This window comes from Lemur catta, chromosome 2 (assembly GCF_020740605.2).
Source record: "Lemur catta isolate mLemCat1 chromosome 2, mLemCat1.pri, whole genome shotgun sequence".
Taxonomy (NCBI): domain Eukaryota; kingdom Metazoa; phylum Chordata; class Mammalia; order Primates; family Lemuridae; genus Lemur; species Lemur catta.
The window spans coordinates 69,228,385-69,251,519 of NC_059129.1; the positions used below are offsets into that span (position 1 = coordinate 69,228,385).

Below are 23,135 nucleotides of genomic sequence, written 5' to 3' on the forward strand. Positions count from 1 at the left end.
GTATCTTTAACAAATTTATGCTATTTTCAGTTTAATCTAAATTTAAAAATTGTGAAAAATTGATGAAAGCCCTCAGATAAAATACAATTCTTTTAGATTTATTATTAATTGAAGTGTATCACCAATAATTTATAAACTACCATGAATAATTGCAATTGTATTTATTATAAGTTCATATGCTTTTAAATAATTGATTTGAACTTCCCAATTAATCTTCCAAACCTATAGCCTAGTAGTACTGCCATTTGACAGCATTTGCTGTAAAGGCACACAAATTATACTTTAGTTGCACAAGAAAATATCACTTAATATTTAGAAAGCAAATCACAAAGGATAACATTATCAAAAATATAATATTGGTAATGGAATATTTGGAACAGTGACCTCAGAATGTACCCACAATGTTGTGCTGAGGAATTAAATTTTATGTAGAAATAAATTTAATGATATTAACTTATATTTGAACTCTAGTCAGCACAAAAACAAGATGATTGATATTTCTTTGGGAATGTAAGGAAAAAAAGATACTGTGAATAAAAATAGGCAAATAAGTTTATAGATTATGGATGAGTAGAACCTACAGAGAACTATCAGAATCTAGTAAGACGTGTAACATTTTCCTTTTTATGCAAGAAGAAGGAGTATATTATTTGCAAGAGTGAAGTTGTGTCTAATTCCCACTCCAAAACTCACACATGCATAAATATATTCCATTTACTTAGTGACCTGGCAAACACAGGTGATTTTAGAGAAGATTATAGGGGAAAAGCCCATTATGAGGATGCTTGAATGCATCAGGAAACAAATTGTGGAGAGAAAGTGTGAGAATAATAAGTTCCTTTTGTTTCACAGTGTTGTCAAGATTCACACAATGTGTGTTTTCTCCTCTTTGTGTGCTGAACAAAATTTTAAAAATAAGCTAACATCACTCAATTTATTTCTTCAAAAAATATTCTCTAGCACAATGCATTAAATAGTTAAATTTTGAGGTCTATATGCCCTATATTTTATTAATAATATTATATTTTTCTTAGTGAATATTTGCTCCCTAAATTTTGTGTAATTATAGAGGGCAGATTGTAAATGCAATTATAAGTAGTTTGTAATTGTAACATAGTTTAGGATTAACTAATATTTCCTCAAATATAAAGATCTATATTGCCTAGGGAACCTAGGTATACACAAGTTTATTTATTTTTCACAATTACATTCCTCATTTTCACAAGTTCACATTATACATGAATTAAAATTCTGTTCTTATGTATTTTGATCTTTAACAAATTGTACCACAGTATTTGTTTATGAATTTCCAAAATCAAGGGCCATATTAAAATAATTTAACTTCTTTCAAATTGTCAAGCAAAGAAGTGTTTTGGATTTTATCAAAATTGAAAATTATTTTAAAATCATGAAAAACCCATATGTTAAATAATATAATAAGAACTATGGTTTGATTAAAGAAATTTTGATGGGGAAATAAAACAAGGGTTTCCACCTGCAGGTTCTTCAGTTTTAAAGGCAGAAACAAAAAGAATAACTACATTATTTTATTTGAAATAATGGCTGATATGGTGAAAGATATTATAACATAATTTTAAATAAGATCACGATGGTCTTGAACAATATAACAACAAACCCTAATGGGATCTTGAGTCATAATTCTAGTGAAACGGTAAGTGTTCTGTTTCTGCTCCCTTCAAATTCTACCAAAATGCAACTATTCCAGGCTGACACAGCAAACACTGAGAATCTATATAAATCTGATATTTCTTCTGTGAATTACAAGTAAAAAAGAAATCAAGATTGCTTTGTTTCTCCATTTTAGAATTTGGATAGAGATAATGTATTAGTATACAACTGAATAGAAAATAATTTATTGTGTGAATTAAACTAAGAATTTCAGCACTAGGAAGGCCTTAATGGTATGGAGGAGCTTCAAAGGAAAAAGCTTCCATAATTGCAGGATGGACTTATTATGAGAGATATTCAGATATGACTGAATAATTTTATAATAGGACTAAAAATGGCTAAGATCATGCATATATTCTTAAAATTTAAAATTGTGAGAATAATATTAATATATAGTAGCTAACAAAATGAAAGATTGAAACTAAAGCTGTTTATTCTGGGGCAGGTTACATATGGTGGCTTCAAAATGCTATGAAATTCTTTCAAATGCAATAATGGTGTTATATAGGACAAAAAAAATTATATTCTATGGAGTAAAAAAAATTTTCTTTCAGACTAATTTTGTGGGAAAACTATAACTTATTATACATTTTAAAATAACTAAGAGTGGAAATACATTTTTCCTAACACAAGGAAATGATAAATGCTTGAGGTGATGGATATTCCAATTACCCTGATTTGATTATTATACATTATATGCCTGTGTAAACATCACTATACCCGATGAATATTTACAACTATTACATATCCATAATAAATAAAAATAAAATTAAAAACTAAGGAAATCTCAGGAATTCATAATAAATATATAAAAATTAACAGTATGAAATATGTAATAGATGAAAGAAGCTCTATGCTTGATGAATGATAAATAATTTCTAATAGCAATGCAAATACACTGAGTGGTATATTTAATTCAATTAAAATATAAATAATATGCAAATAAAAGACTAGGAAGACTATAAAGAAAGTGTATGCATTTATTAGTTAAAATCAAATGAAGTATGCTAAAATATTTGAAATATATGATCACTATTTTTAGGAAAATAAAATGTTTCTATTTCAATTTATTTATTACTATTTTAGATTTATTTGTAAATATACAAATTGAAAATGTTAAGATTACTTAGTAGTTCTAGTATAAGCCTTTCATTATTAATATTCCCTTTGAATGAAAGGAATGAAATTCCTTTATACAATTTCCTAATTTCAAGATCATTCTTGAAATATGAAGCTTAATATTTCCCTCCTTTTCTTAAAAAATGGGCAAAGTGAAAGTGTTAGTATAGAGTTACACGAGGACAAGATATAGAAAATATTATACTGAAAAATAAAAAAAAGCTCTCTAATGTAGGAGACTAGATAAAGATTCAGAGAATATTATTTTTAATTTTTAATTTTAATTTTTTATTTAATTTTTTGTTCAATATGCTCAGAGACCTTTGAATAACTCCAGATAACAAAGGGATAAAAACAAATGGTAGACATTTTCTGTGGTTTCTCTTTAAAATATAGAAAATTTATTTTTAGAAACAATTCAAACTTTATCCTTTAATATAGTTTTAAATGGTCTAATTAAGGAAATCATTATTATCTTCACTTTTTGGTATTTTTACATATGATCTTTATGTAACTTTGAGCATGATATATTTAGCCTCTTGTGCTACCAACACTAGATTTTATTCATTCTCCCTAATTATATTCTTGTATCCATTAACCATCCCTTTTTTATATCCACCTCCTCACTGCACTTCCCAGTCCCTGGTAACCATCATTCCATTATCTTCAAGAGTTCATATTTTTTTTTAGTTCTCGCATATAAGTAAGAACGTGTTATATATGTCTTTCTGTGCCTAGAATATATCACTTAAAATAATGTCCTCCTGTTCTATCCATGACAGGACTTCATTTTTTATGGCAGAATAATATTCTATTGTGTATATGTAGCACATTTTCTTTATCCACACATTGATGGGCAGTCAGGTTGATTCTCTGTCTTGGCTATTGTGACTAGTGCTACAATAAATATGGGAGCACAGATATATATATATATATATATCTTCAATATATGATTTCTTTTCTTTTTTACATATAACCAGAAGTGGGATGGCCGATAGTTCTATTTTTAATGTTTTGAGGAACCTTCGTGCTATTTTCCATAATGGTGGTACTAAATTACATTCCCATCAACAGTGTATGAAGGTTCCCCTTTCTCCACAACCTCACCAGCATTTTGTTATTACCTGTCTTTTTGATAAAAAGCTATTTTAACTGGGCTGAGATGATATCTCATCATAGTTTTCATTTGCATTTTTCTGATGATTAAGAATGTTGAGCATTTCTTCATACAACTAATGACCATTTGTATATCTTCTGAGAAATGTCTATTGACATTTTTGCCCATTTTTAAATCAGATTATTTTTTCTATTGAGTTTTTTGAGCTCTTTATATATTCTGGCAATTAAGCCCTTCTTGGATTGGTGGTTTGCAAATTTTTCTTTTCCATTTGTAGATTTACTGATTGAAGCTGATTTCCACTGAATTTTACTTCCCTCTGTGCACATGTGTGCTCATCAGTTAGTTCCAGTTTTATAGCGTGTACAATGCCATCCATATTGTTGCAAAAGGCATTAAGTCATCCTTCTTCATGGCTGAGTAGTATTCTAGGGTATACGCATATTAATACCGCATTTTGTTAATACACTCATGAACTAATGGGCACTTGGCTTTATTTCACATCTTTGCAATTGTGAACTGTGCTGCATTCAAGTACAGGTGTCCTTTTGATAAAATAACTTTTTTTCCATTGGGTAAATACACAGTAGTAGAATTGCTGTATTAAATGATAGGTCTACTTTTAGCTCTTTGAGAAATCTCCATACTGTTTTCCATAGAGGTTGTACTAATTTACAGTCTCACCAATAGTGTATAATAAGAATTCTTTTCAATCTGCATCCATGTCAGTATCTATTGTTTTTGAAATTTTTAATAAAAGCCATTCTAACTGGGCTAAGGCATTATCTCATTGTCATTTTAATTTGCATTTCCCTGGTAATTAGTGACACTGAACATTTCTTCATATGTTTATTGGCCATATGTCTATCTTCTTTTGAAAAGTTTCTGTTCATGTTTTTTGCCCAATTTTTAATGGGGTTGTTTGGTTTTTCCTTGCTGATTTCCTTGAGTTTGTGTAAATTCTGCCTATGAGCCCTTTATTGAATGTGTAGACTATGAATGTTCTCTTCCATTCTGTACATTGTCTATTTGCTCTGTTGATTATTTCTTTAGTTGTGCAGAAGCTTTTTAATTTAATCAAGCCCCATGTATTTATGTATTTTTGTTGTTGCTGTGATTGCCATTGAGGTCATCTTCATTAATTCTTTGCCTAAGCTGATGTCTAGATGAATTCTTCTAAAATTTTCTTCCAGTATTATGCTTTCATGCTTTACATTTAAGTCTGTCCTCTATCTTAATTTTTGTGAGTGGTGAAAGATATGGATCCTGCTTCAATCTTTTGCATGTGGATATCCAATTTTCCCAGCACCATATTGATAGAGCTTCTTTTTCCCAGATTATATTGTTGTCTGCTTTGTCAAAAATCAGTTGTCTGTGTGTGGATGGGCTACCATTTTCTGAGCTTCTCCTCACATGCTATATTTTTTTTTTCCTGTGGTGAAGAATGTGGAACTGATTTGGGGCAATTTTGGCAATGGCACCTGTTCCCATCCCCTTTTTTATCAGAAGAGAAAGAGGATTGTCTTCACTGGATTCTCCACATAAAGAACTTAAGAGTTTCATGGATTCCCAGAGGAACAGCCAGCAATAGTGTGAGTAACTCTCTCTACCTGTGTCCTTTACAGATTTCTTCTAGTCAAGAGACCCCGTATTCGGTCTTCAGTGGTCATTTAAATTTTTCTTGTTTGATTTTCCTCTATGCTTATATGATGTTGAGCAGCATCAGCCCCAGGGAAATACATGTTCAGAACCCATTTTTCCCTGAAGATGTCTGTCACTCTAATATTTTGGTTTGACTGTATGCCGTGACCTCAACTTTTTGATGGGTTCATGAAAAGTTATTTTACAGTTTCTCCATGTTTTTGTTTTATGGATTGAAGTGACACCCTACACAGCTTCCTACATTCTTGAGCTAAAAAAAAAAAGGAGTCTATTTATTTATTTTTAAATTATATTTCCCTAATTACATTCTCAAGGAAGTCAAGATATTTTGTGTACATATTAATCATTTTTAAGTCAATGTCTGAATTCCAATGTCTTTATATTCATATTTTTTCTCTTGGTTTTTAATCATTTGTTCTTGTCTACTGACATGCAAATTTGATTTTGATACTCTATATTCTGAATAAAATATTTGTCACAAAATCATAGGCTTTGGTTGATATTATCTTCTTCTAAATCCTAAAAAGGATTTAATTTTTCAATATGATTGTCAGTAAGAACTTGAGAAAATCACCTAAAGTTTTTCTTACGATCAGCAGTTTAACATTAGATTGAAGTCATGCATGTTAACTCATTTATTTTATTAATCCTAAAGCAGTATATTAAGAAAATAGCTCTTTCAGGGCCCTACCTAGCATGTATGCTAGAAGTTTCATATCTGGTTTGGCCCTGAACTCAATTATTCTCTCCCCAACCATGTGAAAATAAGAGAAAACTCATCTTTGGGGTATAGCCACATGCTAACTCCTACAACTAACCTTTTATCATCACAGACCCCGTATCTATATGTTGGTAAACTCCTTGAGGGAAAAAACACTGAAGAAAACTGGGCTCCCATCAATGTTTGTTTTTCCTTAAATCCTGGCTATGCATATGCTTGTTTTCTCAGTATCTCTCAAGTGCTTTCATGTAGATATTTCTTTCTTTCTTTCTTTTTTTAGTATTTATATCACTGTAGCTTTAATGTAGTATCAAAATTCAAAAGATGCAATCTTTGTGCTCTGTTGTAGAGAGACAATAGATATTTCTTTTTACATAGATACTTTAGAGTGTGAGGCTGTTTTCATCAAAAAGTACTTTGTTGTTTTAAGCAATGTTTAACGCTGGATATACAAATATTTGTTTGATGCAACTGCACCATTTAGTTTTAAGGTTTTTATTACTAAACCTCACATTCTTCATTCATTTTACAAAACTTAGTTGATATTTCTGGTGAATCTGTTTTTTTGGTTTTTTTTTTTTTTTTTTTGGACTCCAATCATATATGGTATATATCAGGTTGGAAATATTGTCCTCAGTTCTTGGTGAGCTCTTGGCTGAAGAATGAACAGACATACTGAAAGCAAGGTAAGCATGAAAATGAGGATTACTGAGGAAGAGCAAGATGGGTATATAGAGCAAGCACAAGATACGTTCACCACAGACAACTAACAGACACCCTGTCTTAACGAGAGGCTCTGGGTATTGTCTGGGGTCTTGTTTTATACTGTCTAGATTAGGCCCTCTTCATGGTTCAGATGTCACCATGGAACCACTCTGATGGGCAATTAATGACATGGTAATTAGTGTTAGGTTACTCTAGTTTACTTTCCAGATCCTATTGTGCCTGGGCTGCCTGGCCCACGGGCTGGGGAATTCCCTAGATTCTTTTGCAGATTTGCAGGGCATTCCTCCTTCTCTAGGCATGGGAAGGATTAAGGAGGGTTAGCAGTAAGACAAGACCCACCTTTGTCCTTCTTCCCCAAGTGGGACAATTGCTGGAGGCAGCACCAATGCGAAGCACCCCCTTTTGTCCCTAGGAAAGTCGGAGATCCATTGCTATCTACTGAACAGTATATACCTCTGTGATAACACTCAACTCTTTAAAGTTTAATTGTTTGCATGTCTTTTTTGCTCTAATGATTATAATGCTTATAGAGATCAATTAGAGTATCATTATGTACAGCATTCATCGCTTTGCACAACCCTAGTATGCACAATTTTTACTTTCCACAGTTTAGTTAACTAACACTAACCTCCCCAAAACACAGTTCAAATTTCTTTTACCGTGATATATATTTGTCCAACTCTATTGAGGTATAATTGACAAAAGTTATATAAATTCAAGGTGTATAAACTGATGCTTTGAATACATACATATGGTGGAATGATTACAACAATCAAGATAATTAACCTATATATCACCTCATGTAGTAACTTTTGTGTGTGTGTGTGTTAAGAATATTTAAGGTCTACTTTCTTAAAAAATTTCAAATACTGTCATCATCACTACATGTCCATAGGGGATTGTTTCCAGGATCCTCATGGATATCAAAATCCATGGAGGATCAAGTCCTGCCGTCAGCTCTGCAGAACTGTGGATACAGAACTCATTACAAAGACTGTATTTTCCAACCTTGGTTGAGTGTGCAGATGCAGAATGCATGGATAGGGAGAAGCAACTGTGTACAGTACTATTATTAACTCTAGCCATTGTGCTGTACATTAGGTCTTATTCATCTTATAACTGCAAATTCGTTCCCTTTGACCAACGTGTCTCCATTTCCCACTTCCAAACCCTCCCTGGTAACCACCCTTCTCCTCTCTGTTTCTATGAGTTCAACTTTTTAAAATTCCACGTATAATTAAGATCATGCCATATTTGTCAGCTTGTTTCTGTCTTATTCCACACAGCTTAATGCCTTCGGATTCATTCATGCTGTCACAAAAGGCAAAATTTCCTTCTTTTTAAAGGCTAAATTATGTCACATTACATTCATTTTCTTTATCTATTTGGTCACTGACAGACACTTAGCTTGTTTCTATACCTTAGCGATGGTGAATAATGCTGCAATGAAGACGGAAGTTCACGTAGGGGTGAGGAGAAACTTGCCCTTTCCTCTGAAAGTTCACTGAAAGATCAACTCACAATTAAGACAGATTAATAAGAGATGTTTATTTACCAATATCGTGTGCATAGGTCACAAGAGTAATTACTCAATATCCCAATGAAGTTCAGATATTTTTACACATGCCTTTTAGAGAAGAGGGGATAAATGAAGATTATGGATAATTCTGTGTAGGGGCTAGGGAGTATGAATGGATGGGGGAAACCTATTGATTTGTAAATTAACCTGAGAGACAGGTATTCTGTTTCAAATGACTTGGGCCTGGTCTGGTTATATTCTTGATCTTCTTTCCTGCAATATATTCAGATAACAGTGAGAGGAAGAGAAGTCAATTGCCTCTTTGATCTTTTGATCAGGTCAGTGTGGTGGTTTATGGTGATAGAAGGAAAGCCTCTTCCAGTGCTTTTGATCTCCAATGGCCTTTAATTCAAAATATTCTTTACACCAAGGAGTGATTTTATAGGGTAAAATTTCCTGAGCTTCTTCATTCAGATATTTCCTCAAGATATTTATTATATTTACTTCTGATATATACCCATAAGTGGTACTGCTGGATCACATGGTAGCTCTATTTTTAATTTTTTGAGAAACCTTCATATTGTTTTCCATAATAAAATTTTATGGCAATAATTTCCTGCATGAAAAAAAGAAAGAAAGATCACAATAACATTTTACACCTCAAGAAACTAAACACCAAGAAAAAAACTAGCTTAATGTTAGCAGAAGAAAGAAAATAAATATCAGAGCCAAAATAAATGAAACAGAGATTAGAAAAATAATAGAAAAGGTCAATAAAACTAAAAGTTGGGTATTCAAAAAGATAAACAAAATCAAAAAACTTTTAGTTAGACTAATCAAGGATAAAATAAAAAGGTCTCCAGTAAATAAAATCAGAAAGGAAAGAGGTGTTACCATTGATACAACAGAAATATGAAGGTTTGGAAAAGAATATTGTGGAAAATTATACACCCCAAATTTTGATAACCTAGAAGAAATGGATAAATTATTAGAAACATATAACCTACCACGATTAAATCATGAAGAAATAGAAAATTTGAACAGACTAATAATGAGTAATAAGATTGAATCAGTAATAAAAATCTCCCAACTTTAAAAGTCCAGAATCTGATTGCTTCACTGATGAATTCTACCAAAAGTTTAAAGAATAATCAATGCCAACCCTTCTCAAATTTTTCTAAAAAATTACAAAGTATTGAACACTTTCAAACCCATTTTACAAGGTCTGCATTGCTCTGATACCAAAGCCAGACAAGAGCACAACAAGAAAAGAAAATCAAAGGCTAATATCCCTGGTGAAAATGTGCAAAAATCAACACAATACTAATAAACCAAATTCAATAGCACATTGAAAGGATTACACACCAGTATCAGGGGGAATTTATCTCTGGGATGCACAGATTCTTCAATATACACAAAACAATAAATGCGATACAGCATATTAACGGAATGAGGGATAAAAATTTTATTATCATGGTATATTAACTGTGAATAATCACATAAAACATGGACTTCGCTGGTAAACCTTCAGTCTATATATCACTATGTAAATAACAGATAAAAATCATTATCAGTAAATAATCATGTCACTTTTTAAAAATTCTTTTGGTGAATGATCACTACAGACCTGATATTCAGTTCATGCACCAACAATAAACCATATAGTTGCATTGCCTTTATGTCTTCTAGAGATATGTGATGCTATACAGAAATATGTTATCAAAAGAATAAATTTAACAACAAAGATGAAAGTGAAACGAAATAAAATGTGATAATGCTGATATTGAAATTGAATGCAATTAGAAGATTTTAAAATGGAAACGGCCAAATAAATATACAACTTGGTCTAAGCCCTCATGAAATTAAGGTATGAGCTATATTGAAAGGGTATAATAAATGCAAAAAAAAACAAGATGAAGTTGTTTTAACACCTTTTAGTTTAAACTGCATTAGGAAAAGAAAACTATGGTCGAAATGGAGTGTTTACTTCTACTTTGAATTAAATACTTCTATAAAAGTGGAAGAAAATCCCAATCTCTTTGGCTAGAATCTTGGCCAAAGCACTTAGTCTAGTTGGCACTTTGAAAGAAAATTGTAATTACAAAGAGATGAGAAAGAATTTTTGCTACCCATAAAAATCGGTCTCATTATTTCAGGAGATTGCATTCATTGATTAATGTTAGGCTCTCTGGCAAAGATACTAGTACAGATAAAGATGCCAATGTAAAATTTGCAACCAGATTTCAAGGGGTAATTCAAACAGGTGCTTGTGAGCAAAAGGTGATGATGTTCCAGAAGTGACAAGAGACAAACCTTTACAATAAAATAACTCACAGAGATATTTCCTGACATTGAATTCAAAAAGAATAAAATGTTGGCTGCTAATCCAAACTTAGAAGGAGTATAACAATTCTCCAACCAAGGCATACAAAGGCAACTCTTTCCGTGTACAAATTTAATACGATGGAAGGAAGACAAGCATTGTTTAAATTACTCATCATAATTTTTTACAAGCAAAACAAAACATAATTCTCAATGTTTCTTAGGTTTTAAATTAGTGAACTAAATGAATATTAGTTTTACTTTTTTTTTCATTTTTTTATTTAAGTATAATACACTTTCACAAAAACTTTTAAAGTTTACAAAACAATCATAATTTTTCAATTGATTATTAATATCACTTGAGCAGTTAGCTTTTTATACTCCTGCACTACTGTGCAAAGGGAGAAACATAAACAATTTACCTAGTAATGTTGCTAAAACAACAAAATGAATAGACAAATGTATTGTTATTACCTTTCTAGATATCAGGAAAAAAAAAAAAAAAAACCTAAACTGAAAGTGTTAATGAAAGCTGGGCATTTGTCCTTGAGGCCACAAACACAAAAGTGTAATTTTTTTTAAAGGAGGCAGGTTTTGAAATCAAGATTGACCATACTAAAATAAAGTTCAACTTTGAGAAGACCTATCCATATTTTAATGAGAAAGTGGTACTTAAGTGTTTACATAGAGTGGTTTCTATTGTTCCTGGAAGGCAGAAGTTTGTTTGCTTGTGCCTGAATTGAAAATAATGAAAAAGTATGTCTTTGGAAAATGATAACAAAAAACTATTACAAATTACAAAAAAAAGTAATTTACAAACAAATGAATAATAACATTTTATCTTTCTAACTCCTGCTTCTATATCAAAGAGAAAAGAAACAGAGTTTAAATGGGATGGAGAAGGAGAATGGGCATGGGGGTGGTGGGAGAGGAAGACAAGTTTTTGTTTAGTTTTGCTCATTTGCTTTGGCTTTGTTAGTTAACTGCCATTTTAGAATCTCTATTCAATAGAATATATATCTAAGTTTTATCTCCAATCTTGTACAATAATGGTAATATAGGATTTAATGGTCATTTTAAAGCCATATACACAGATATAATAGAGAAATGAAACAACTTGAGTGGTTTCAAGATATGCTATTTTTATGAAGACTGTATGATTTTATCAGTTCTCCAGTATGTGTAGGCACAAAATCATAAGCAGAGAAAGACATTTTATCTACATCAAACTACAGAGTTCAGCATTGAGAGGCAAGAAATGTATTAAAATGACTCACTCCACAATATAACATTTCAGTTACAGTCATTTTAGCGCATACTCTTTATTTATGACCCATGACACCCAACACTCCTTCTTGTATAAATGCCTGTGCACTAGAAGAGGCTACTGACTTCTGCAGGGCTCGGCACATCCATCGTTTCTATTTCCTTCACAGCTCTGCTGTGTGATATCACTTCATACCGAGGAAAAAAAATTTAATTTTTTTTTTTTTTGGTTTAAGCTGATTTTATTTATTTATTTTTATTTCAGAATATTACAGAAGTACAGACGTTCTGGTTACATAAATTGCTTTTGTACCATTTGAGTCAAAGGTATAAATGTGCCCAGAAAAAAAGATATGAGAATAAAAAAATAGACAAGCAAGAATCAAAACCCACAAATAAACAGAAAAAAGAACAACAAACTCTGTGCTTTCAGCTGCTTGCAGCAGATTCAGGGCCTAGTACTGAATATATCTGCAGTAGTCTCAGTTTTCCCTTGCTTTTTAGCACAACGATACACAACATGGGCTGAAATTCAGTTTTGCCTCCTAATGTAGACAAGGCTATAATTTGAATTTCAACATCTTCAGTATCTCTTCCTTTATGTACATTACTCCTATACTTGTAATAAAGTAGAATGCTTTATATTTAAAGATATTGGCCTTAAAGTGTTTTGTAATCACAATACATTTCAATAGAGACCAAAATAATTTTTCAAGGTTGTGAACATTTGAAAGATCATACAACACTTGAGTTCAGCATAAAATTTGATCACTTCTGCATGAGTTTCTGGCTTATCTAAATCTGATCCTACACTTATTCTCCTATTATCTTTTAAGATAAATTTTAATTTGACAGAGAGAGCTCTCTTTCCATTATTTCTCTACCCGAGTGTGGCTTGCTTTCTCCTTGAATGGACACTTCTCCCAAAACTTTCTCCAATTTCTCTCCAACATTCTGGTATGAGGTAAAAATGTGTCAGCCTACTGGTAATGTGCTATGTTGATATTTATGGTAGCTATTTACTTTATGAAAATGTATAGATATGTACCTTATTTTTGTGCATTTGCCTATATTTACATTTTAAAAATTCCTTTAAAAATAAAATGACTTTTCCTACAAAAGTACTTATGTTTAGTAGTGTAAACCTACCTATCATGACTGTTAAAAATATAAACATGATTTGTAAAATATCAGTTCAGAAGAGCATTTACAAATATAGGTTTTATAGAGGTGAAAAAAAAAATGCTCTGGAATAGAAATACCTACTTAAAAGACCCATGGAGTGTAAGGTTTTAAGACCTCAAGACTACTGATTCAAGGATCCACTTTCCTTCCAAGTAGAATATAATATTAAAAATTTTAAATGTGTTTAAATCTCCTCTATTTAATATTTGAGTGTATTCATATCCCCAATATTAACTTGAAACTTGATTTTATATTTAAATTTTATTGCTTTTTCCATTTTTTCTTTTATAAAATTTTAAGTGTTTGCATGTTAATATACTAGAATATTCAACCTAAATATTAGGCAATAATCAGGAAAGGGAACAAAAAGTTGTCTTCATTCTGGTAAGTGTACCTTTTAATTTAGAATATTGGTTTTTTTTTTATATCCACTCAGTTGTTTATGTGCCATTTTAGTGGCTGTAAACAAAATTAGGGCCCTGCATATAGACAGCCTCACAGTTCCATACTAGAAAACAATTATTTTATGATATCCTATAGGAAAATATGTTAAAATCTAGGGAAGAACACAACAAAATATGTTATTATGTGCTCCTATAAAGCCTCATGTCTCTGAGTAAGGCTGAGAACACCAACAAGTAACAAGTGGTAGAGGTCCGTCGTTATAGCTTTCTCTCTCTGCAGTCTTGGATCTTTAGCATATGTCTTAATTGTTCTTTTATTTCCACTTTCTAGTTATGAAAGAGGGTTAGATATTTTGAAAAATCAGTAACTTATAGAACTTGAAACAAACACGCGTACAGTAAGAGATATTAGTAAATCTCTATAAATGCAAATCACACCCATTAAAATGTGGAATTATTGATTGTATGTATATAAAACACATTTACTTAAGAATCACCATCTCACTTCTCACTGTATCATACTGAAATTACTTTTAAAAAAGAAAACTTTTAGCTTTGCGCAGTGGCAGTATCGTAGCCAATGAGGTTTATCCGAGGCGCGATTATTGCTAATTGAAAACTTGTCCCAATACCCCGCCATGACGACTTGCAATACAGTCGGCATCGGCAATTTTTGACGGTCTCTACGGGGACTGAATAATGCGGTTCTTAAAGAAAAGAGTTTGTAAAAAAAAAGAATTAAAAAAAGAAAAGAAAAAAAAAGAAAACTTTTGCTTTATATCATGTTGTCCTGAATATGGGCCAGTGTTTATGAGTTGAGGAATCTCTATAAATCAATGAATATTATTTTTTCTGTCATAGACTACAGAATACACTCTAAAACCTTAAGTGGTTTGCCACTGTCTACAGGGTAGAGCGTAAGTGGCCAGATATTCAAGAATGTTAACTGCCTTTTGGCTTTCACCTTCTGTCGTTGCCTACATGAATCTTTAATTATAAGCACACAGTCTATTAATACCTCTGCACACATCACATTTTATCTTTTTTTCCTTACTCCCCAGTCTTATCAAGTACCAATCTCTTAGAACATAACATATATTATCCTGCATTGTGTTTTTGTGGAAATTTATTTTCACAACTAAACTGCAAATATTTTGAGGCTAAGAATTGTATTCTGTGCTATTTCATATGTATAAAACCTGACATGGTTTTCAAATATAAGTGGTACTAATTGACTCTATTGTAATCATGGATATAATATGATGATATTGAAGACTAACTATTGTGTACTAGAACAATGTAGTCTAGTTATGTTCCATTGTTCCATTTATATAACTTTCAATTATAATGAATAATTTTATGCATATATATTTGAAATAAATTATATATATAGTATATAATATGTGTTTCTGGATAAACTGGAGAATTTATCAGAATAGGTATTATGTCTGTTTTTTCATACTGGTATTATGTGTCTAGGAAAGTTTTTAGAACATTATCTAGAACAGATCTAGAACACTGGAGGTGCTTAAAATGTAACAAAACAACTTATTTATGGTATATGTTGTTTTAGGTCAGACTAATCAGATCTATTTTTATGACTACATGAAATAGTTTAAAGAGGAACTGGCTCTAAGGGCAAAGCACACTATAAACAAAACAGTGAAGAAATTAAAATGTAGTTTCAATTAAGTTGTAAAGAACTGTTATATTAGTATGTCGGTGTATTGATCCTCCTTAATAATGCAAACATTTTCAAAGCATATAATACTTTATAATTTTGATCTACTAATGAAGAAGCCTCCTTTTCCTGTGCTGCTTAGTATGCATGTTCCTAAAGTTATTGTTCACCATGAAGATGCACATTTTTAAACTTTATTAGGCTTAATGATCCTTCAGGGTAACAGTTTATTTTTCTCTTTTAAATTATTTAAAATAGGCCGGGCACGGTAGCTCATGCCTATGATCCTAGCACTCTGGGAGTCCGAGGCAGGAGGATCCCTTGAACTCAAGAGTTCAAGACCAGCCTCAGCAAGAGCGAGACCCTCATCTCTACTAAAAATAGAAAAATTGGCGTGGAGGAGTGTGCCTGTAGTCCCTGCTACTTGGGAAGCTGAGGCAGGAGGATTGCATGAGCCCAAGAGTTTGAGGTTGCTGTGAGGTAGGCTGACACCATGGTACTCTCTACTTAGGGCCACAGAGTAAGACTCTGTCTCAAAAAAATAAAAATAAATAAATTATTTAAAATAATTTTTGGTACATATTATCTGAGAATTTATTGGGCTGGGGAAATAAATGTTGAGTATACTTTTGCATATGTCAAGGCACAAAAGTAGTAAAATGTTTGGAGATTGATTTGGAAGATATTATTTTACTGTTATTTAAAAATATGTATACTATTTTATATGTATAGGCTGAATGTTTAGCATTGTTTAAAAAATGCTCAGTTTCTTTAAGATATTAAGGAATATTCAGAAGTTTAGTGATCTAAGTCTGTTGGTTTAAATATACAATTAGCAATATGCTGACATATTTACTGTATTTCAATCTTTGTCTTTGCCATTCTTATGTTTTTAAATTTAATTACCAAAACAATTCAGTGGGTTGGGTGTTATTAGAGATTTTATATATTTGAGAAATCTGAACACCGAAGAGACTGTATGCTTTCCCTTGCAATCTTGTCCAGTGGAAAAAGTCAGTGCTGGAATATGAACTTAGGTCTTTGAACTTTAAATCTAATTTTGTTATATTCTGTTTTCCTTATAATAAACATTTTGTGAAAGTGGCATGTTTACACTTATGCCATTTAATTCTCAAAACAAAGCATGATGTATATATTATTCACTCAAGTTTGAGAAAACAAAATTATGACTTAAGGAAAGAAAAGATAACATACAAGATTTTTTTATTTTAACACTCATAATCGTAGTTCAGCATATGAAGATAGAATGCAGGTTGCTAAAACAGAAACTACATACTAGTTCCAGAAATTGCAAAAAATTCATTTCATAGAACAAGGATAATGTTGGGAAAAAAAATGAAAAACTATATTTGGAAGTAATTGTTAGTTTCCATTTTTGGACCAAAAGCAGAGAAGAGCTAACAGAATTTATGCGATTAATATCTATTCAGACATTATATTAATAACTCAATTAAGATAATATTAAGATCTGCTTTTGATAACAATGAATCCTTTATAGCTATAAAATATCATTCATTGGAAATACATAGAACCCTGGAACAATTAAAAGCATAGATATGTTTTCAGAATGATTGAACAAAGAAAATTTTTTGAGGAAATAAACATTTTTTCTAGAGACTAAAAAAATTAACTTCCTTCTTTTTTGTCTATAATTCATTAGACTTGTTACCAGAAAGTAGGGTTTTTTAAAAAATTCTGCTATCTGTGAATATCATTATATTACTTTTAAATTATATTATTTAGATGATAATGAAATCATATTTCAGAAGAGGCTTAAGTTTTCTGGATCCCATTAATTAAAAGACAAGTTCCTTGTTAAATTTCCAAGGAAACAAAGACCTACTTACTTCCATCACAAATAAACTTCAATGATACATGATTTTAACAGCTCAGGGATTCAAAAGGAGAATTCATAGTTGCTTTAATCTGTATATTGTGGAATAAAATACCCACAAAGGAGTATTTTAAGATGGAATTCATAGCCACTCTAAGTTTTTGCTGCTATTGTGGGGATTGAAGACTACAAAAAGGTATGTTTTAAAGGAAAATTGACCAATATTAAATTGAAATCAAGCCCATAACATAAAAGCAAATATTTTGAACAGCTGTTTTGAAAAGTTATGCTTGTGGTTATCTAGTTCGGTTATAGAGATGAATGAATAAAATTAGACTTTAAAATTGTATAATGGCACTTTTCTGCCAGATACTAATATTTCCTCCTTTGAGAAACCAAAATGGAAATTCATACTCAATTTGCCACTTTCCCCTGTGTTATGCTACATTAAAATAAGCATAAATAATTAAAGAATGTAAAAATCACAATAAGAAAAATGCTAAAAGGGATTTTGATATATTTCTAGAGCATGCTAAGAATATAAACAAATACTGATTTATAAAACAGCATAAAAAGGTATAGCTTTCCAAGGCACTTAAATTGTGGTAGGAGCTGAACTGTCCAGAAGGCGCATAGATAGACAGGTTTGCAGTCTTGGGGACCCAGATATACCATCTTGGTCCTTTTTGTAGCCATTCAAAATTTCGCATTTAAAAAGGAGGTAGACTACTTCTCTTTCCTATTCCCTCTTCCGTATTTTCATGCTGAGAGTCACTAAATAGTAAGTTGTTATTCAGAGGTATAAAAACTGGTGGTTTATTCTATAGAAAAGATGGAACAAAGATTTTGGGAGAACCAGTACAGATTTTGTGGATTATAGAACATTTGGGGCTCCCCAAGAATAATGTACAATTCACCCATGTATACATTAAAGTGTAGGTGGTCAATTGACATTCTGTGCCTATGCACACAGGGCTCCCAGACATTCTTGGTATTATGAATATGAATAAAAACCAAGGATTACGTATGTAGTGTCAAAACCATGGGAAATATTAAAGAAGAGGACCAAAATATACAAACCAAAGATCTGACCCTAGAAGACAGGAGCTAATTAAGGCAATTGAAGATAACACAAAAATAAAAAACAACTTTAATAAATGCCTTCTGCATTTACAAATATTTTGCAGACATAAAATAGGAACCAAACACTACAAAAAAGGGGAGAATCAGATAAAAATGAAATAAGACTAAATATTAAGATTAATTTTCAAAATTAAAAATTAATGTTGACCCTTAAAGTTAAAATAAATCTTCCCAAACATGGAGAAATATTTGAAGAGAGGAAGTTAGTAGGTAAAAAATTAGACATATAATGTGAATGTCCAACATGGTGCAGCTTTAAGAGGGAAGGAGACAGCAAAGGAAAGAAAAAAATAATTTAAATATAATATAAAAAAATGTGTCAGAACCAATGGGAGCTTTTGAATCTTCAAACTGAAGTGCTCAGTCTGACTCTTTAAGTAAAAAGCAACAAGAATAGGTGAGCAAAAAAATATATGCTCAAAAATAGATATATCATTAGAAATTCAGAATGCCATGAAAAATAAAATGTTAGTAAAGGGAAAAAATAAAATAAAAGTGCACCAACAAAGAAATAGAAATAATATAATAAGAATTCTATCCACAACATACACGTATAATATTTTCAGAACTATGAGAAAATAATGGTACTAAACCAGACTTCTACATTCCGCCAAGTTATGTTTAACAGACATTGTCAGTGGCACACCAATACTTCTGGGACCTCTAGTGTTATCTACCCTCCTTACTCTTCTGGCTGCCTGTATTTGCATACAAACTCTCCTGAGAGATCTCCCTCAAGGAGCAAGCTGCCAGCACATGGCAGGCCAAAAGGGCTGAGGAAGTGAAACTCTCCACAGCATGACTCTTGGGGCTTGGTACATAAATATTTCAATCATCTCACCTCTCTGTAGAGATAGTTCTGAGGCATAAAGTTCACACGATTTCCCCGTGTTTTCAGAGTGAGTAAGCTCCAGGTGACACTAAATAGCTGAGTTACTAGCGTACTTTTATTTACTACTTCTACTCCCTCTTTTATATCTCCATTTCTTTATAGGTGTCTCTTACACATACCCCTCAAAATAACTTATACTCAAATCCTTGTCTTTAGATATGCTTTTGAAAGAACCTAAATACAGTTATACATCAAATGTAAAAGCATAATCAGAACATAGTAGTCAGAAACATGCAGAAATTTAAGTCTCAAAGACACTTTCTTCGATATTTATCTAAATATATACTCTACTATATGAAGCTGCAAGCAGAAAAGAATTCTAAGAGCAAACGAAGTCAGACAGGGAAGCAGTGGAGGGAAATCAGTAGGCACAAACTCTATAGCAGGTATATAGAATGGTTAAGTCCAGATTGGCACCAAAATATAGAGCTCACCAGTAAAGATGACTTTGGGAAATAATTGGATTCAGGAGATCGGAGTGCATGAGCGAAATCTTAGACAATTTATAGAATATGATGAAACAAGTGGCACAGAACACAAAGAAAAACTGTAAAAACTCAAAAGGAAAAAAGACAAACTTCAAGAAAAGCAAAGTCCTAATATAAGAATAACTAAAATCATGACATGTTCCTGAAAAAATTTTATAATGTAGATTAGAGTCCCAATAGACCTTTGCACTAAGAATACTAGGCTTTGATTTGTATGGGGTTGTGAACCTAGGAGTTCTGGAAAGGAGATTAATTCATAGGGAAGTACATGACCCTGTGTTAATAATATTCACATGGCATAATCATATTGGATTTCCATTTTAGAATGAATTTATGGACAAAATGTTAGCAATGTTACTATGATTATGGTGAAGAATATACACTTTAACATCGATAATCTATTAATAAAAATAAATTTTGGTTGACAGAGACAAAATGAGGGGTGGGTAGAATGATTGTTGTAAAAGTATTGATACCTCATGTTGCTTAGTAGTGATTAGAATGAATAACACTGTGGTAGAAGGCTCAAGAAATTATAGAAATGGGCCGGGCGCGGTGGCTCACGCCTGTAATCCTAGCCCTCTGGGAGGCCGAGGCAGGTGGATCGCTTGAGGTCAGGAGTTCGAGACCAGCCTGAGCGAGACCCCGTCTCTACTAAAAATAGAAATAAATTACCTGGACAACTAAAAATATATATAGAAAAAAAAAATTAGCTGGGCATGGTGGCGCATGCCTGTAGTCCCAGCTACTTGGGAGGCTGAGGCAGTAGGATCGCTTAAGCCCAGGAGTCTGAGGTTGCTGTGAGCTAGGCTGACACCACAGCACTCACTCTAGCCCGGGCAACAAAGTGAGACTCTGTCTCAAAAAAAAAAAAAAAGAAAGAAATTATAGAAATGGCCAGTAGAGAATGTGAAAACATTGCTATAACCTTACTAGGTAAAGGAAAGAGGGGGGTTTGTTGTCACATTTAAGTGAGGTAAAAATTGCTTAAAGACATAATTATGTAATCACATAATATTGAAATATAGAAGTAATTACCTGAAAAATAAAATTACAAAAGGTTAAGGAGGTGATCTTTGGTACATTGTTGACCTACAAAATAAAAGTCAAACAAGGGATTGTGACTTTTTATCAAGTCCTGCGCTACTATATTTCCTGTGTACTAATACTTTTTCTTAAGAGTATAATAGTCGTAGGGACAAAGTCTAGGTTAACGTAACTGATTCTTTGTTTTTAAAATACAGTGATTCATTACCTGTCCTTAAAATATTTTGATTACTACTTTCCCTTCATCTGTTTCCTTAAAAGAGATAGTGCAGTAAGCCAATACATTGACTTCTGGTCTAGTGTCTTAGTCAGCTTCAAATAAGCCAATATAGTATCAGAACCTTCAGTAATTTTTTTATAACCTCTTTCCTTTGGAATAATTTTAGATTTATAGAACAGTTGCAAACATACTACATTGAGTTCTTATACACTTTTCACTCAGTATTCCCTAGCATTAACATCTTATACAATGATGGTATATTTGTCAAAACTGAGTAATTAACATAGAGAAAATAATATTAATTAAACTTCAGGCTTTTTTTTTTTTTTTTTTTTTTGAGACAAGGTCTCATTCAGTTGCCCAAGGCTACAGTGCATTCACTGCAATCTCAAACTCCTGGGCTCAAGTGATCATCCTGGCTTGGCTTCCCAAGTAGCTGAAACTACAGGTGCACACAACCATGCCTGGCTAATTTTTCTATTTTTTGTAGGATAGGGTCTCACTATGTTTCCCAGCCTGGTCCCAAACTTCTGGCCTCAAGTGATCCTTCACCTCAGTTTCCCTAAGTGCTGGGATTACAGGTGTGAGCCACTGCACTTGGCCCAGGGTTATTTTCTTTCTTTTGTTTGCTTGTTTTTTCATATTTCACAATTCTAGTGTCCATTTTGTATCCAAGGATACAAACCAGGATACTGCAGTTCATTTAAAGACTTTTGATTCTTTTGGGACAAATAGAAGTTGAGATCAACCATGCTTCTGATTAATGGGAGTTGGAGTATCAGGGACATTAAAGGAGAATTGATCCACAGTAACACACTGAAGTTACTAGCGTGAAATGTTTTTTCATTAGGTAATAATCATAGACTCCATCTAAATTTTCGTGATTTTTTTTAAGATCATATGCAACTAAAAATGTGGAACCAGTACAGCCAATTTTTGCCCAAAGTGGATTCATTAATATTATTTCTATAGGTAACTAGTCACATTTACCCACAGAAAGAACAGCCAGATTTTAAGATTCTCCTACCGTGATCACCCTAGGACACTTTGGAAGGATGAACCACTGTTGCCATTTCTATTATTTTTTAACTCATCTAAATTACCCCAAGTTAAAAAAAATGTTTTTATGTTTTTAACATGCCAAATACTCTTTTTCATTGAAAGTTAAGGTTAGGTTGCTATGAATTAAAATAGTTTCTTGTTAGTTATTAAATTAACCTGAAAGTCATTTTCTAATACATGTGAAAATATTATGAATTTAGTTCATATTTTAGATAAAAATAATCTGAAGCCCTTCACTAGGTTATGTCCACTTTTTAAAAATAATAAACTTCATTAGAGCAGTTTTGGTTCACAGCAAAATTGAGCAGAAAATGCAGAGTTCTGATACGTCTCCTGTCCTCCCACACACACAACCTGCGCTGCTATCAGCTGCCTGCATCAAAGTGGCACCTTTGCTACATAAGATGCATCACAGTCACCCAAAGTCCATAGTTTGTATTAAGATTCACTCTTGGTGCTGCACATTTATGAGTTTTGACAAAGGTATGATGACATTATCTACCATTAGTAGTATTGCACAGAATAGTTTCTCTGATAAAAAGTCCACTGTTCTCTATTCCTTCTGCCACCACTCCCAATCCCTGGCAACCACCGATCTTTTTGTAGACTTTATTGTTTTACCTTTCCAGAAAGTTATAAAGTTGGAATCATACAGTCTGTAGAATTTGAAGATTAGTTTCTTTCACTTAGTAATATATGTTCACGTTTCCTCTGTATCATTTCATGGCTTAACATAATTGCTCATTTCTGTTTTTTTGTGTGAGCATATACTTCCTATTTTCTTGGTTGTATGCCTAGGAGTGGAATTGCTGGGTAACTTTATGTTTAACTGTTTTCCAAAGTGACTGCATCATTTTACATTTCCACCAATAATAAATGAGCATTTCAATTTATATTCAACCTTGCAAAAATTTGTTTTTGCCCATATTTTGGTGATAGCCATCCTAGTGTGTGAAGTGTTATCTCATTGTGATTTTGATATGCATTCCATAGTGACTAATGATGTTGAGCATCTCT

At 32.2% G+C, this 23,135-nt stretch overlaps 1 non-coding gene across 1 annotated transcript; it reads left to right on the forward strand.

Moving 5' to 3' along the window:
- The first annotated feature begins 14,281 nt into the window (after positions 1-14,281).
- LOC123633600 lies at positions 14,282-14,422 on the forward strand. The gene has a single exon (XR_006733633.1). It is a non-coding gene; the product is annotated as a U4 spliceosomal RNA (small nuclear RNA).
- Positions 14,423-23,135: the final 8,713 nt, after the last annotated feature.